We start from the raw sequence: 17,180 nt of genomic DNA, 5'->3' as shown, positions 1-17,180 counted from the left end.
ATAGTAGTATATCATGCTATAAGAAAAAAATTAATGGATCCATCAAAAAATCATTATAAATCTGCTTCTATGATACCAGACTGACTCCTCTTGAGAGGAGGCAACACAGTCAACGATATTCTGATGGGTCACAGAAGTACTTTACATCACATAATGTGACACTGCATCTAAAATGTAACACGCTACCATATGCTAACTGCCCTAACTGGTGTTGTATTATTTAATTTCTACTTGGTATACTTAAATAATCTGCCTATAGGTCAGAGAGCTAAGCTTCTCTGTCCCTGTAGTTACCCAGGACTTAGTCTTCTCATTTTGTTCTGAATGTGAATAGGGGAAGAACGGTGTGAGTTTCCCCAAAGATGTTAGACCTATGGCACTTGACCTTATCCACTGAGATATACAACACTTCACACAATAAACAATGGGGGAAATTGCAAACTTAGAACTTAACTTTACAAAATCTTCCTAACTAAAAGCCAACCTTTAAAAATCAGTTGTTCTCTGAATCTTGAAACATGGACTAAAGGTACTATGTGATTCATAAAATGCAATGTATACTGAATACATCTTATGCAGACACTCAGAGCATAGGTGTACTGTCTTACAACGAACCGCCATAACAGATGAGCTTGTCCCAATTCAAAAGAACTGGCCCATCAGCCAATGATGGACGTTATTAAAGGCAAATTTCTAACTAATAGGCCAAATGGACTTAGCAGGTTTTGCTCTTTCTCCACAGCTGTGCAGTGCTTTCTCCCATGTCAGATGCTCTACAAGGGAAAAAACCCAGGATCCACAAAGAGCAGACTTCTTACCTTTGTGGGTCACTTCCTTCTAGCAGTCCTCTGGCTGCCATGACTTCCTCTATCCCATTCCTTCCTTCCTAGTGTATATCACATCAGCAGGGTAGTCTGTGAGACACACTCTCCTCATGACACTATTACAGTGCACTTGTAGTGAAATGTACCTTCCCACTAATGTGGCCCATGAACTAGATTTCTAAGGCCACACGAGAGTTGACTGGTCGAAGTGGGCAATTTATTTTTCCCAGGCTGAACTATAATCAGAAATGCTCCTAGAGCCAGGCCATCACTCTTCTCCACAAACAATGCAGGGGCTGCAGGGACAGACCTGAGTCAGTGACCTCTCCACGCAATTCTGGATCATAATCATTTGACAATGGAAATAAACATTCTAGTTTTCTGTTTCTTTCCTGGGAAACCAGATAGACTTAGATGTTTTAGATTTTGAATCTCAGCTCCAGTTCTTGCCAATGGGGGTGCTTGATTTGGTTACCAACTTCTGACCTGCTTTTCTTTTTTCCATCTGAAAACTGTGCTGACACCACCTATCTTGAGATTAAGCAAGATTACGTACAAAAAGTTCCAAGTACAATACCTGCCCCATAAAAAGTCCTCTGAAAGTTTCCAGTTCATCACTAAGCTGATAAATATTTATTATAAATTTACCGACAGATAGCACATATTATTATGGTTCCATGATGCCTATCCAACACATGACAGGTTAGTCATCTTAAGCTATTAAAGTTTAGGACTCAACATTGATACAATTTTTAAAAAAATTTTTTCTACCATGTAAAGTAATTCAAACTAGGCTACAGAGTTGGAAACTGGGAAGACAGAGATCTGGAAGGGACAGCAATGCAAGACTGAGAGCAAGGAAATGAGGGGATTAATGGTATTGGTAACAAAAATGATTTACGCAGTTGCAGAATCAATTAAGGAAACGCGCCCTGCTTGAATAAATATTCTGTAACTGCAAGGTGCATCTGTGTTTGCAGACCATATTAAGCCACCGTGGATTTCAAGACTGATTGGGTAATTGCTCTGTGACCTTAAAGTAGAGTAATCATTCAAATTCTGTTATTTTAGTGTGAGATCTTATATATAAATTATAATGAGAAAAAAATCCATGTTTCATTAAATTATAACTAAAAATGCTACAAAGGACATCTGTGCCCTTTATACAAGACAGAGCAAGAACACTTAATGTAATTATTAGCACACACATCAGCATGGATATAGTAAATGAAGCATTATTTGCAAGGAACTATAAATATTATCCATTAGAACATACAGTTAGCAGCTTCCTGATCTTGTAAAGGAAATAAGTAACATAATTAAAGCCTGTAATTTTTTTTCTGGATGAATTTTATATATCAACGAGCCAACAAAAGTATCTGTCTTGCATAATAGCTATCAGACAAATTTTCGTGGTGACAATGGTCACTGATCGTCCAGGACCTATCATGTATTCACAGCCAAGAAAGGACAAGAAGAATAGCAACTGTTTGCATTTGAACCCGCAAAGAGGGATTTCTCAGGACTCGGCATGATGTCCTGAGATGTGCCATACCTACAGACGAAAGGACACAGTTGCAGCTAGGGTTCAGAGTTTTTACCACAAGTGTTCTAGAAAGGGAGTGTAAGATTTCTAATCAGCTGCTTTCTCCTTTATAAGTCAGGAATGGGTTAGGCAAAATGAGCCATGGCTGCTCTGAAGCAGGTCAAAAGCACACCAATTAAAGCCTTAGTCTTAAACCTCCAGACCTGCCAGATGATTGTGTGATGATCTCCTCCAGAGCAGAGAGCGAGCTCCTGCCAGATACCTAAGCCAAGCTAATGGTGCCAGGGCCTGGTTTAAGCTTCAGTTACTTCATTGACCCACCCTTTACAAACCTTCACCTTGGCATGGCTGATCAGAGTTGGCATTCAAATTTGGCCTTAGGCAAATCAGTAAAGCTCGTGGCTTCAGGTACTTTCAACTCCTTTCCATCATCATCTTCTATGCCTATTTTCCATCTCCCCTGTAACTCTTTAACGAGAGTTCTGCTTCTATGTACCCAGGAAAATTCTAACTCTCCTGGGTTTTATTCTGTAGGCAATGGAGTCAATCGCCCTGAACACTATATTCCCAGGCACCCAACGTGTTCCGAGCCCAAGGAAGCACAGGAAAGATGATATTGTTAGCATGCCATACCTACCCACAGAAATGTAAAAGCTTAAGTTGGAGGAGAAGGCAGAAGAGCACACAATGTGTGAAAGACTTCAAAAGCCAGAAGTAAGTGTACGATTCAAAGCTGGAGTGTGTTCTGAAGGAGGGGTGACTAGAAGGAGTGTTGCTACATGAGACTAGAACACTGCAGGTGGAAATTTTTATATGGTCATCAGATTAAAGCAGTGTTTTATGCCCTGATGCCTAAGAAAAATGTGTTGTTGTTGTTGTTGTTGTTGTTTAAGTTGATGTTTCACTTCATCAGCTCAAACAATGGTCGCATGTTTTTGGACACTAAATTGCTCCTACCAGATTTAGGGGTGACAGAGACATTTAAAGCTCTCGATGTCGTGCCTTGTTAAAAATCATCTAAGCCTTCTGCATGCCTGGACAAGCCATCGGCAGATTGAAAATTAGTACCCACTTCGGAATATTCCTCCGGACCTCACAGAAGTTAAAGCATCTCTCTAGAATCAGATGGGCCTCTAATCCTATTTGCTTTTCTGGTGCTTTACCAGAACAGGGTGTTTTCTCTCTTAAGCCAGCGTGCACATACATATGATTCTGTTTTGTGTGTTTGGTTAAGAACATGTCCAAAGTGTCTGGACAAGAAAAAAAAAGAACCTTTAAATAATATTTCATTTCAAGAATATCCATGCCTCTCTCTATGTAGGAGCCACATTTATATGGCATTAAAACAATGGATGGAAAAGTGAAAGCTTCAGTCAAAAATATGTTTTGGCATCAGCAGAGAAATCCAGTTGTATTTCTGAATTCAGAACGAAGTCAGGGGTGGGTTTATTTTTGAAGCTGAATTTGATCAAACAGGTATGTGTGGGGAAAACCTCTTTCCATATGGAACTGCTTTGCAGAACTAAAGAACAACTTCATTGCAGGGAAAGTCAGTCTCGATAAAGTGTAGATTTCAATTTGGTGGGTCTGGGCAGAACCCTTGACATCTGTGTCCCTCACAAGCCCCAAGAGAAGTGGATGCGATAGTGTGGGGCCACACCTGGAGTATGGAGAGTGTGAAGAGAGTGTGGTCTCAAAGCTCTCAGAGGCTCCCTCCTCACCGGCAGTCACAATCAGTGTTGATCAGGTAAAATGGGGCTGTGTAAGAAACTGCGCAGTGATAGAAAAAAAAAAGCTGTAAGTGATTAGGAATGAGTCCTTACATTTCAACATAATCACTTCTGTCCCATTGGTTCAAAGGGAGCACTGTTTTAAGAGTCCACTTTTCTATTTCATATCTTCTTTTTTACTCAACCTTCTTAAGGAAGGAGCAGAAATATGGAGAGAGGGGGAAGTTTGCTTAGACTGCAATGAAGACTCACACCCCATTTCTGAGGCTTGACAAACTGCCTACCTTTCCTTCCCTTTACTACACCTGGCAAAGAAGTTGGAAAGTGCAGGTGCTCCCTCTCCAGGTGCTGGCAGGGACTCCAAACCAATTAAAGCCCTGTCCTCAAAGGAACCCTAACCACCATAACAACACTAGCCAGTCTACTCTCTCTGCTCTCCATTTTGAACATGCTTTGGAACTCCCTGCTCTTCCTATAAAGATTCACAAATGAATAATTACCCCTTTCTAGCCTTCTGGTGCACATGTTCCCTTCCCAAGCTGCACATCTGAACCAAATTTTAGGTGGAGGTCCATTGACTCTCTGCAGTGCCTCGATGGAGTACACCAGGCATATAGTGGACAGGAGGAAAACCAGCAGTGAAATTCAGAAATGGACTTTGAAAGGGATGATGTATGCTTAAGAATCAAAATTTACAAAACTATTTATGCAATCTGACCATAGTTTCCAAAAATGGGTTAAAAATAAATAATGTAAGAGAACTTGATTAGATTCAATACTTAGAGGAGGAAAATATCACCCCATACTTTCTATAATTTATTTCTTCAATTTAACAAATCTGTTTTAAGAAAAAAGTAATTTCAGTTCTGGTGACTTCATACCTTAATTTCAGCATGACAAGTCTATTCCACCTAAATAATCCATCTGTAGGAACTGATCAATGGAATTACATGTCTCCCACACATGTACGTTTCCAGTAATAACAGTCATATGTGCTCTGTGAAGATGGCCAAATATTCTTTAAGATGACCTATCAAATGCAATCCAAACCATCACAAATCAAGTTTCCTTCAAATCACTTGGTCTCACCAGGTCTGAAGGCCATTGCGGTAACAAGGTTTATGTGCACACAGGGATTACACAACCACAAAGTCTCTAGATCTTTCTCCTTCAAGATGCACCACTACTTTTGGACATACACTCAACTTCTCATCTCTCCTGTGCAAAAGGGAAAAAGTTCTCACTCTTCACCTAGATGTTCCTAACCTCTGTCTGTTCATAGTTAATATTAGCACCCACCTACTTTGCTCTTCCCCGAGTCACTCCTTTCAGAATCCCTGTAAGGAACCACTGAATGCTATCTTTGTTTCCCCAAATGCTTGGTTGACTTCATCTTTGAGATTGTTGTAAATTATGTAGAGAGCAAAAAAGTTGCAAAGAAGATAAGCTGAGAAAAAAATCACTATTTAAATACAAACATTCACATACACAATAGTGTTTTTTGGTAAACTACAGGCTATAATAACCTTAACCCAAAAAAATTATTTCAAGCTATAAGTGGTCTGTTTTATAAGGATTATACCTTATGTTATGGTTTGTATATGCTTGGCCCAAGGAGTGGCACTGTTAGAAGATATGGCTTTGTTAGAGTAGGTGTGGCCTTGTTGGAGTAGGTGTGTCACTGTGGGTGTGGGCTTTAAGACCCTCATCCTAGCTGCCTGGAAGTCAGTCTTCCACCAGCAGTCTTCAGATGAAGATGTAGAACTCTCAGCTCCTCCTGCACCATGCCTGCCTGGATGCTGCCATGCTCCCATCCTGATGATAACTGACTGAACTCTGAACCTGTAAGCCAGCCCCAATTAAATGCTGTCCTTTATAAGACTTGCTTCAGTCATGGTGTCTGGTCACAGCAGTAAAACCCTAACTAAGACACCTTATAGAAACCTTTATTCTGTCCCTTATTCCAAACCCAATAGTCAGAGAGAAAATATAAAGACCAGGACACAAAGTGCCCCTTTCCATTTAAATATGGGGTTAGGTAAGAAGTGTGCCCTATGGAGTAGGGGCACTTTACAATTGCCTGAGCTCTGGTTCTAATCCTCCCCATCTTTATCTATTGAGTAATTTTCCCTACTGCTCCATTTAGATTATGTCATTTTACTGCCATACTAGTAGAAAGCTCCTATTAAGTTGGCTACATTTGAAATGGTTCCTATTTTGACTGACTTGGGGTTGTTGTTGTCTGGTTCAATTTAGGTAGGCATTTGAATTCTTACTTGCTTTGATTTTTTTTATTTTGGAAGGGACTTTTAAGGCCAAAATATTCGTCATGTTTACATGTTTAATGTAACGCCCTTTTAAAATTAATTAAAGATGATGTCAGTCCACATCAAAAACTTGCTCTTCAGTGTCTCCCCCAACCTGTAAACCAGCACTGGCCTTTTCACTCAATGCTTTTTCCCCAGCACTCACTGTGGGGGAGCCATGTTCATCCTGGGAAACTTGTTGGTTTCCATCCTGTGAAGGGAAACGATATTCTACTCTGACTACCCCACAGCTTGAAGCCTCATATAGGGCTCAGCTTACTTCCTGTAAAGGAAATGTTAGCCGCGCGACGTCAGGAACTGGAGGCTATCCTTTGCTTCACGGCCTTATCTTCTGTTTTGCTCATTTTGCTCAGTTAGCCACGTATTGCTTTTCCTTTCGTTAACAGCATAAGCACTATTGTGGATCAAGTAAAACGAGACCGAATTAGACCGACTCTAACACCAACTCGGTTCCCAGGAAAACCAAGTCTCACCTCAGTCTGTTCACTCCTCCTGGCTGACACAACTCAGTCTCAAAAGTGAAAGCATCCCTCAGGGAAATGATTGCCATTCATCAGCTGCACAACCTCGAAATTACCCTTTGTTCTCATTAGCGCTCCATGTACACAAACTATATCACCTCCTTCCCAGAGGCTAATCAGAAATCACCCTTCTTCCATCTACTGCTAGTAGAATATTCAATATGAGCCATTCCTCCCCAAGCCCTAGAGCCATTCATGTCTCTTGTCTCCCATTTTGCAAAATTGGTGACAAAGCAGGCACAAAAGAAAAATAAAGGAATACACAGAACCCTACAGAGCAAGGCTCCTACAGGCGACAGGTGCTCTTCTCCTGACCCTGGGCCTTGTTTTCAACAATTTCTTCATGGTTTGCTTACTTATAGTTTTGGTTCAAAAAGCAAACAAACAAACAGAAAAACCAACCCCCCCCAAAGAAAAACCCTCTCTCAATCCAGCCTGTTTAGCTCTCTGCTCATTCTGAATTACATTTAAAGGACTCTCTGATTAAAAGTCTTCATTTAAGGGTTGGGGATTTAGCTCATTGGTAGAGTGCTTGCCTAACAAGCACAAGGCCCTGGGTTCGGTCCCCAGCTCTGAAAAAAAAAAAGAAATTTTAAAAGTCTTCATTTAAGAGCCTTTCAGAATGGATGTGGGGCCACATGCTAGAAAGCATGTATGAAGAAAATTTCATCAGGACGAATCAGTGAGCCCTTTCCAGGGTGCTCCACGCCAGAACTAAGTCACCATGGCACCACCAGCTCTCTCAGCAGTGTGCAGTACAGTCACTGGGACTTCCACACAAGCTGTGAAGGAGCCAGCAGTGATGCAGTGACCACGCAGGAAGCATCCACTTAGTGTCCCTGTGACTCATCCATTTGCTCTCCTCCTTGCGGCTTGCTCATTAGCACAAATACTGGGGGCTAATGGATACCAGGTAGGAAGTAATTTTTCATTGTAAATGTCTAGTGAGAGAGAAAAAAAAAAAGAAACTTGGTGAGGACTCTGCTCTAACCAAGCTCTCCAAGGCTGGAGGAGTATAAGTTTTGCATGGTGCAGCTACAAAATTCAAGAGCAAATGCCATGTTCTTAGGCCTGCTTCTCAAAAAGGGTTTTAAGTCATAGAAATGCATACATGCCCCCAAAGGCTAACAAATAAAAAAATATGAATTTGTCTGTACATAAAATAAAGAAAGCTAAGACAAAGAGAGACTGTTTCTCTGGTTCGGTTTGATTGTTGTTATTGTTGTTGTTGTTGTTGTTGTTGTTGTTGTTGTTGTTTTAATATCACAAGGAATGCTTTAAGTACCTTGTGTCACATACACGTCAAGCAGTGGGGCCATGTATGGCATATATGTAAAGCAGTATGACTGAGTTGGTGTTTTACAACTGCCTCTGGAGAAGAAGTAAAGGTTCTGTTTTTCACAGTGTGAACACACCCACCACAGCCAGTTTCAAGTGACAACATATCACTAAATGCAGAACTGGGGAAACTGGGAATAACGAAGCCTCCAGTGAGCAGGTAAGGACCAGACCTAATACTCACAGCTCCCTTAAAGCCAGAACCTTCCTCTGGGGACATGAAATGGCAAGAGCCTTTGTCATGGTACCCCCCAACCAAAACTCAAGTCCTGACTCTCTTTAGCTAAAGCTCACTTACCTTTATGATCCATCCAGACTCTGATTAGCAAAAGATTGGTAAAAGACCTTTATGATACAATTTTTGAACTTGTGCATTTTCCACTCATATTCCTGTTTCCCACTCTCGCTCCTGACTCACGCAGCAACCTCCGCTCTCTCTCTCTCTGGCTACCCTGAGTAATCTTGAAATGTCACAGGTTGACTCACTCGCTTTCCATGTAAGCTGGGCTAGTCTCTGATACTAGGCAACTATTTGTTTATTCTTACCTTGTTTACAACATTAAAAAACAGTAGCTTGGGAGATAGAGAGATAGCTCAGGCACTAAAGGCTAAGACTCACAGGCAAAATTCCAAAAACTAGAAGGGTACAGCAAACTACAACTGAAACATTGGATGATTAAAGCTAGGCATGAATGGGGTTTTTAAAACAAGAAAGAAGACTGAGTCTGACTACTGCTTGCCGATGAAGACCTAGTGTTACTCAATACACATTATGCTGTTTTACAAACATAAAACTATGTAGTTCTTTTCCAAGAATGTGAGTATCCATTTAAAATGTTTTCCATTTTGAGCTACCTCTTCTGCTTTGGTTTGGTTTGGTTTGGTTTGGCTTGGTTTGGTTTAGTTTGGTTTGGTTTGGTTTGGTTTGGTTTGTTCTGGTCTTAGTTAGAGCTTTATTGCTACAAAGAGATACATGATCACAACACCTCTTATAAGGAAGATCATTAAGAATAACTGTAAACTGCCTTACAGTTCAGAAGTTCAGTCCATTATCCTCAAGGCAGGAACATGGCAGCATCCAGGCAGACATGGTGCTGGAAAGGTAAATGGGAGTTATTGGCCTGAAGCAGGAAGAGAATACTGAGACACATGGTCAGATTTGAGCTTCTGAAACCCCACAGCCCACCCTTAGCACTTACTTCCTCCAATAAGGTCACACCTGCTCCAACAAGGCCATTCCTCCTAATAGTGCTACTCTGTATGACCAAGTGTTCAAACACATGACTCCATGAGTTCCTATTCAAATCACCACAGGTCTCATTTGGGGAGGCATTTGACTTCAAACTTTTAGTACTTTTAATTCCAAAAATATTAGGTGGCTAACCATTTGGCCACTGAGCCCCCTGGATTTAACAGCACCCTCTGGAGGCTAACATGGGTTCGGTCTCTTACTCATGTGCCACAGTTTTCATCATTAACTGGGAATCATGAGATCAAATTTATTGGGTCCTCATCTAGGTAACAACTTTTCAGTCAATAAAGTGATTACATAGGCATCTATAAATAATACATAAGTGTAAAAGAAAGTGTTTGCTCCCTAAACTTTCCTAAAAATTCTCAAGTCCATGAAAGAAAGTGGATGAGATGGTAAATCTCAACCTTTCAAGAGAGCTAGAGAAGACAGCATACCTTAGTCTGAATCCATGACTGCTGAACATTGTTCCTAAGCCCTTGACCATGTAGTCTCATGTGGCACAGTTGGATCACACAAAAAACAACTCTGAGTAAAAGGATCTTCCTTTTCTCTGTCAGTGGACCTAGGGATTCTTATCGTGAGCATTCAAAGATTCAAAGTTCCCCATTCTGATTATCAGTGATGCTGTTCATGAGGGCTGCAAGGCTGCCATCTCTGGGGTTCCAGAGCAGTGATAAGGGCGAGGGCAAGACATGAAAAGTTCTATGGTATTGGTGATTATTTCTGAATTGCCACACCTCCTTCGAAACACCAGAGCCCCACCAGACTTTGAGTTGGCTTTACCTCAGTTGTTAATTTTCTCTTGAAATTCCTCTCTAGGTGATACCAACAAGGTGTTCAGGGTCAGCTTGGAGTGGCAACTGTGGACTTTTTATCACATTTGTCTTCCAGAGCTGATTGGACTCTTAAGGTTTCTACATGACTTCACACTACCCAGGTTACCTAAGCTTCAAACTCTCCATCCAGTACCACCCACATTCACAGCAACCTGTTGACAAGATTCATGTTACCATTAATAGCAAATGTATATATATATATTTTTTCTTTTCCTGTGTATGTAGTGTTTACATGCATGGGGATGCACATGCACATGCGTAGATGGGTGTGGTGTCAGGGATCTTCCTCAATCACTCTCCACCCAATTCTTTTTAAGGCAGGTCCCTCAATCAAACCCAAACTCACAGATATGGCTAGTCTCGATAGCCAGCTTCCTCCAGAGATCCCCTTCCAAGGATGAAGTTATAGGACCACTAGCATATGTACAAGTTCTGAAACTGTGAACTCCAGTCCTCTTGCTTGACGAGTGCTTTAGCTGCTAAACCATATCTCCGCTTAGAAGATTAGTAGGGAATTATCAGCCAAAATTTCCTTCCAGATAACATGTCCTAGGATCCTTGCTATTCTCTTAATGATTCTAAGGCTGGATATTTGAAGATGCTGGAGACTGGCTGACGGGGATTAAGGGGAACCATTAGGAGCAGAGAGGCACTTCTAATCTCATCATGAATCATGACATAAGTGGTCCTTTCCTCTCCTTGTTAGCATTTTTCTCTGGAATAAAAACTCCCTAAAGTATCAAGAATTTCCCTAAGTTCCTGAGCCTTTACTATTCCCTTAGGACATTACATGTCACAAAGGTTAGATGCATAATTTCTACTTTCTTTCTTCCTCATAAAAATATCTAACAATTGAAGAGAAAGGGGAAGGGGGAGGAAGAGCAAGAGCAAGAGTATGAAAGAGAACAAGAGAGACAGAGAGAGCTCACAAGCACTGACTCTCAAGCCCCTTTAGACAACAGAGGAGAACTTAAACAATCGCCTGGGAGATACTTACATTGGTTGGTTTGTTTGTATCTCACTGACGTAGCTTTTCACTGTATTGCTGAAGCTGACCTAGAATTAATTGGCAATGATTCAGCCTCCCACATTTGTGATCACAGGTGTGAATTACCATACCCTACCAAATAAATATATTTTAATTGCAAAAACAAACAATGTAAACATCACTATCATACCAATTACAAGAAGCATCTTGAGCCTCCAACAATAATAAACCATAGGGCACAGCCACTCAGTGAACTAAAGCAAGTCATGTCAAAATGCAACAGCGTGTGTTTCCCTATTAGGTCTTACACCTAAGAAGGCCAATCAAAAATTACCTTCTAAATTTCAAAAGTTGTCATGTGCCATGTATCTTTCGAATGTGTTCAAAACCCAAGGCAAATTTCTTGACTTAAAGCCATGTCACTAAATAAATTCAAGGGGAAAAAATGTGCACAGTAACTCAGGTACATGGGCACATAGACCAGTCACTGAAAAGAACTGGAAACCAATACAGTCAAAGTCAACACTGGCTCATTCTGAAGGGACAAATGACAGAACTCCCTTCAGTGCTTTTCTGTATTTTCTAAGGTTTTGAGTTGAATGTGCACTAAATTTATAATAGGAATATATATATATATATATATATATATATATATATATATATATATAGAGAGAGAGAGAGAGAGAGAGAGAGTCAAACACATGTGACTACAGTTTCAGCACAAATAATAACAACTTTAAACAGAAACATGCCTTCAAATTAAATATCAACTGAATTTTTATAATGAATCAGATATAAGCCGGTTCAATAAACCATCCAGTAATCAGCTCACTCACATTGCTTGACACCAATTTTGAAAAATTAAGGAATGAAAATTTATGGGACATGGTGAAAGATTTCTGTTACTGAACCAAGATAATTATCATTTCATCCAATTGTTTAAATAATGAACTAAATTAAAACTTTGTGTTATATTTTGACATACAAATATCATGGTAAAGTTTAATGAGTTGCTACTGACATTTAAAAGCTGACTTAATTCATCAATGTAAATATCAAAAATATTCTTCTAGTTGGTTCTGTTGCCTAGACAAAGACCAAGTCCAAAAGCAACTTAGAGGGGGAAAGGGTTTATGTCAGTTTACAAGTCAAGGAGAAGGCAAGGCATGAACTAAGACAGTCCAGCCTCGATTCCATACAGCAGTATCTCTGATCAGGGAGCTCACAGGCAAGAAGTAGAGCAGAAAAACAGATGGATGTTGCATGCTCGCTCACTCACAGATGTCCTGTGTGGTCCAGTACCACCTACCCAGGGGAAAGGGCTGACCGCTGGCGCCTTCCTACATTAACCAGCAATCAAGACACTCCCTAACAAGCACACCTACAGGCCATCTTATCTGTACCATCCCTCAACTGAGACTCCCTTCTTAGGTGACTCAAGGATTTTATGAAGTTGCCAGTTAAAGGTAACAAGTATAAAAAAATCGTTCATTTATTTTAATTTTTCTTTTACGAGACACTAAAACAACATCTCAAAAACAATTTCATCTAAAGATAGCAAACCTTTCATATAAACAGTTTTTTATGTTGAGTTTGCAAACTTGTTGCCATTGACAAAATCAATAAGTAGGCAAACACTGGAATTTTATACAAACATGGAAAACCGGATGTTCAATTCATAGACTGACAAATTAGGGTATTTTAATTCCAATGTGGATGTGCAAAATATGAGAAAATGGTAATGGTTTAAGTGTCCAGATTTTAAATATTGACTCAAGGAAAAAACATCTACAATAGATGATAGTCATTTGGGTTTTACAGCTGTTCTTTCTGAAGTCATTCCAGAAGAATTAGCAAAACCAAAGGAGGTAGGTAGCCATTGCCTTTTTCAGTGGCTAAGCTGTAGAGAATTGTTGGCTTTCTTGCTAGTGACTCATAGGTTTGACTCAGCTTTGGAGTACAATACCTGCTGTTAACTAAATGTTCTGTGCCTTGACAGTAATCTTCACTGGGGATCAGTGCTGAGGCGGTTACTTTCAGTGGCCCCTGGGAATAACACTAGTATTTGGCAGAACAGATACTGTTCCCCTGGTCATACCCTTGGCTGGTTTGATGTCCATTTCGTTTCTGTCCACCTTCGCAGGAATCCAGGGAAGCCTTCAGTTCCTATGATACTCTTTTGGAAAACTTCTCACAGTTTTTAATGGACTTTGTAGAAATTTGTATGAATGGATCTATAAGCCAAACCATATTAAATAGGTCAAAATCATTTGGGTTGTGAGAAAAAAAAAATGTCGACATATTGACTGGAGCAGCCAGATCAGTGGGTTGTTCAAACATTTATCATTTTGGAAATCCAATAAGTTATCCCGTGACTGGTATCAGTTCCAAAGCTAGTGGGAATTGAGGCCTCATCCCCCGATATGCAAGCTAAGGAAGCTCCTGGAAGAACCATGACAGTAGCACTTGGGTTGAGACTCATCCAACTAGTGTTTACATACAGGCTCGGAATGTAAAAGTTGTGACCAAAAGCTTCATAAAATGGCGTAGACAGTTCATTGATCGTGCAGCTGTGTTGGACACACAACACATGGAGGAAGGCTTCCTAGAATGGGCTCCAGTTCCAAGCCGGTTCTGAGTATTGCTATCAGACAATCTTGAAACCAGTGGCCTTCCTTGGTGCCTGTCATACAGTAAGCTGGAGGCTCTAATGTCACTGCTTTCAAACACTGTACGATTCCCTCCCAACAGAAGCCCTTTCCCACCATATACAAATAGTTACTATGGTGCCTTCGGTCAAATAGTACACTTGTTAAAGAAAACCAGAAACCCCAAACTCAAATGCAGAAATTCCATTCTTCATAAATGTCCCCTTTTTTGCCAATAAAGTTGCTGTAGAGCTACTGTTTGAAGTTTGTTAATCCAGTGTTGTAATATCCTGTTGTGTGTGACATTCTGGGAGGTTTTTCTTTTAATCTTCTTGTGCCTCATTTCCCTTCTCTATAGCACAAAACTGATCCACGCCTATGGTCTGAGGTTCTTTTTCAGGAGAACGCATTTGAATCTTGACTCCTTTCTTCCGGCACACTAGTGGGTTTGTGGCCAATTATCCTTTTAATTTGTTTTCATGTTGACTTTGGTCAAATGCTTATCCTTTTTCTCATGTAGATCACTGATCTTTTAATAAGTAATCTGCTGGTTTTGGTTGCTTCGTTTTTTTTTTTTTTCTTCAACTTGAGTGTCTGTCCCTCTCCTTTTGCCTTACCCGACTCTCACACATTCTCCAGAACACAGGTAGACATTCTGTTCCAAAACTAAGACGGCCTGTACTTTCCAAGATCGGGTCAACCATCTGTTTATATGTTCAGTCTTGGCAGAAAATGTATATATACTATTTGATCTTTTTTCTTTCATTTAACTACTACATAATATATGTCAATTCCGCATATAGAGGTATACTGGTTAAAAAATATATCTAAGTTTCTACAGAGCATCTTTTCTGGAAAGAGGCAGGCTATCAGTAAGTAGACAACTTACAAAAGGAAGTGTCTAGTTCAGAGGATTATAGTCCATGAACAGCCAAGGGCTCACTTCTTCACTGGTAAGCAAGAGGTAGCAAGAGACACACCGGAAATGACCTTAGTCTTTAGAAACCTCAAAGCCCACCCTCAGTACCTCTTCTAACAAGTGGATACGTCTTGATACCTCCCAAACAGTTCCACCCACTGGGGACTAAGAATTGAAGCGTAAAAGCCTGTGGAGGCCATGAAGCACACCCAAGGCACCTCAATAATACACTTCCACTTCATTTGCTTTTTACCAACTGAGCTTTGAAATGTGTTTTATAAGTTTTATTCTATTATAAATTCTATTTCACATCTCATAGCGTAGAGTAAATCCTCAACAGCCACATGTGGCTTCCAGCTGACTTATGGGACAGCCTTCAGGGCTCTGAATGGACCCTTTAACCCATTGTAAAGTTCATAATCCATATAGAGTCAGAAGGCATTAGGTGGCTTTCAGTGAAATGTTAAACTTCCAGTTTTTCAACTGATCGTTTTAAAGAATGTTTGACATTCAAACGTTAGAAAATGTTAATGTTAAAAATACTTCTGACTTCTATTGAAGATCGAATATATTTTTCCACTTATCGGGAATATGCAACAGAATATACATCGAGACCAACCACTCTTCTCCACCATACCTCTATTACAACCTGGCCCACTCCGCCATCATATCTGGCCTTGGTCAGAGATGTGTTTCCTCGTTTGCACCTGCAGTCTTTTTTTTTTTTTTATTTTTAATGTGTGTAGGTGTTTTCCCTACATGCATGTCTGTTTACCAACTGCTTCTCTGGTGCCTGAGAAAGCCAGATGGTGGCATCGTATTTCCTGGAATGGGGGTTTTGAATGATTGTGCATGTGGATGCTGGCAATTAAACCCAGGTCCTCTCAAAGAACAGCCAGTGCTAGTAACCACTGACCCATCTCTATAACACCTGAAGTCTAATTTTTGTCGTTATTTATTTATTCATTTTATATCCCAATATCAGCCCCACCTCTCCCCTCAGTACTCGGTCAAACAGACCCTCCTCCTTCCTCCTCCAGCATATCAAGTCATTGCAGGACTGGGCACATCCTCTCCGTCTGATGTCAGATGAAGCAGGTCAATTGGGGGAATGATAGGCAGGCAACAGATTCAGGAACAGCCCTGGCACCAGTTGTTCAGGGACCCACCTGATTACTAAATTGCACATCTGCTACATATGATAGTCTAATTTTAATTTAAGAATCAGAGTGATCTTATAGTGTTGTGGTAAATATTAGAAATACCCACAAACCCTCGCTAGCCGGCATCATCAAGCCATATGGCATTAGCAGGTCTATTCGTCCCAGAGGCGGCCGGTTCTGGGGCATCACTCCACACTACCCACAACTATTCTCTGTCCCCAGTGGTCTCTCCACCCCTACTGCTAGCTTCATGCTTGGCCACCTTCTCCTGGCTGGCTCTCTGCCCTGAACTCTGCTCACATTTCCTGCAACCGCCCTGTGCGGTCACTGTCAAAATCCATACCAGCCTGACCAAATCAAAACTCCAGAAGCTCATAGCTTAACAATCAGATTTATCTAAGTAATTTATGTTAGTAAATTTACATTCCACACAATAAACTCAGAGCCAGTTGATAATGATATAAACTGCCCACCTAGATAAAATAAATTGACCTATCCATCCCTTGAGAAATATAACTACCTGTGGCCATTTAAGGCCAAACGGATCTGGGTCCGTCCTTCTCTGCCTCCATCTTGATTCTTCCTTTTTCCTCTCTCTCTCCCGTACCAAAACTCAGTGCCCTCCCCACCTTCCCACTGTCCAGTCACAGGCCTCGCCTTAATTTGCACCAGCTGAACATTGATGAAAACCACTCTCTCCATCTTCTCCCGCTGAAGCTCTCCCTTGCCTGGCTGCCTTTTACATGCCCACCCCTTTCTTATACTAGTCGTTCTTTGTTCTTGGTTCAGTGGTTTACTTGGCCTGCGTAAAGTCCTGAGAACACACCAACTCTGCTTTTACTAGGTGTTAAGAAATGATAGTTGCTCCTTTTTGTGGACTGTTCATTACTTTATTTGGAAAAGGAGAAAAATAATCTAATGGAAATTATCTTGAGATTCCTTTTTCTCCAACCATAGCAGCCCCGTTTCAAGCATTTGAACCTAATATCATATATGACCATCATTAACCCCAAATGAAAACAATCATTATTTAATAGAAGAAATATGAAGATCCCCCCACCAAGAAAAAAATGTTCAAGTAATTT

At 40.6% G+C, this 17,180-nt stretch overlaps 1 long non-coding RNA gene across 1 annotated transcript; it reads left to right on the top strand.

The window, feature by feature from the left end:
* Nucleotides 1-2,834: 2,834 nt before the first annotated feature.
* On the top strand, nucleotides 2,835-8,127 carry LOC148004282 (uncharacterized). The gene is made up of 3 exons (XR_015627376.1): nucleotides 2,835-3,084; nucleotides 3,692-3,846; nucleotides 6,814-8,127. It is a non-coding gene; the product is annotated as an uncharacterized LOC148004282 (long non-coding RNA).
* The last annotated feature ends 9,053 nt before the right edge of the window (nucleotides 8,128-17,180 follow it).

The sequence above is a fragment of the Rattus norvegicus genome, chromosome 8, assembly GCF_021556685.1.
Source record: "Rattus norvegicus strain SHRSP/BbbUtx chromosome 8, alternate assembly SHRSP_T2T, whole genome shotgun sequence".
Classification (NCBI taxonomy): Eukaryota; Metazoa; Chordata; class Mammalia; order Rodentia; family Muridae; genus Rattus; species Rattus norvegicus.
This window is presented reverse-complemented; position numbering and strand designations above follow the sequence as displayed.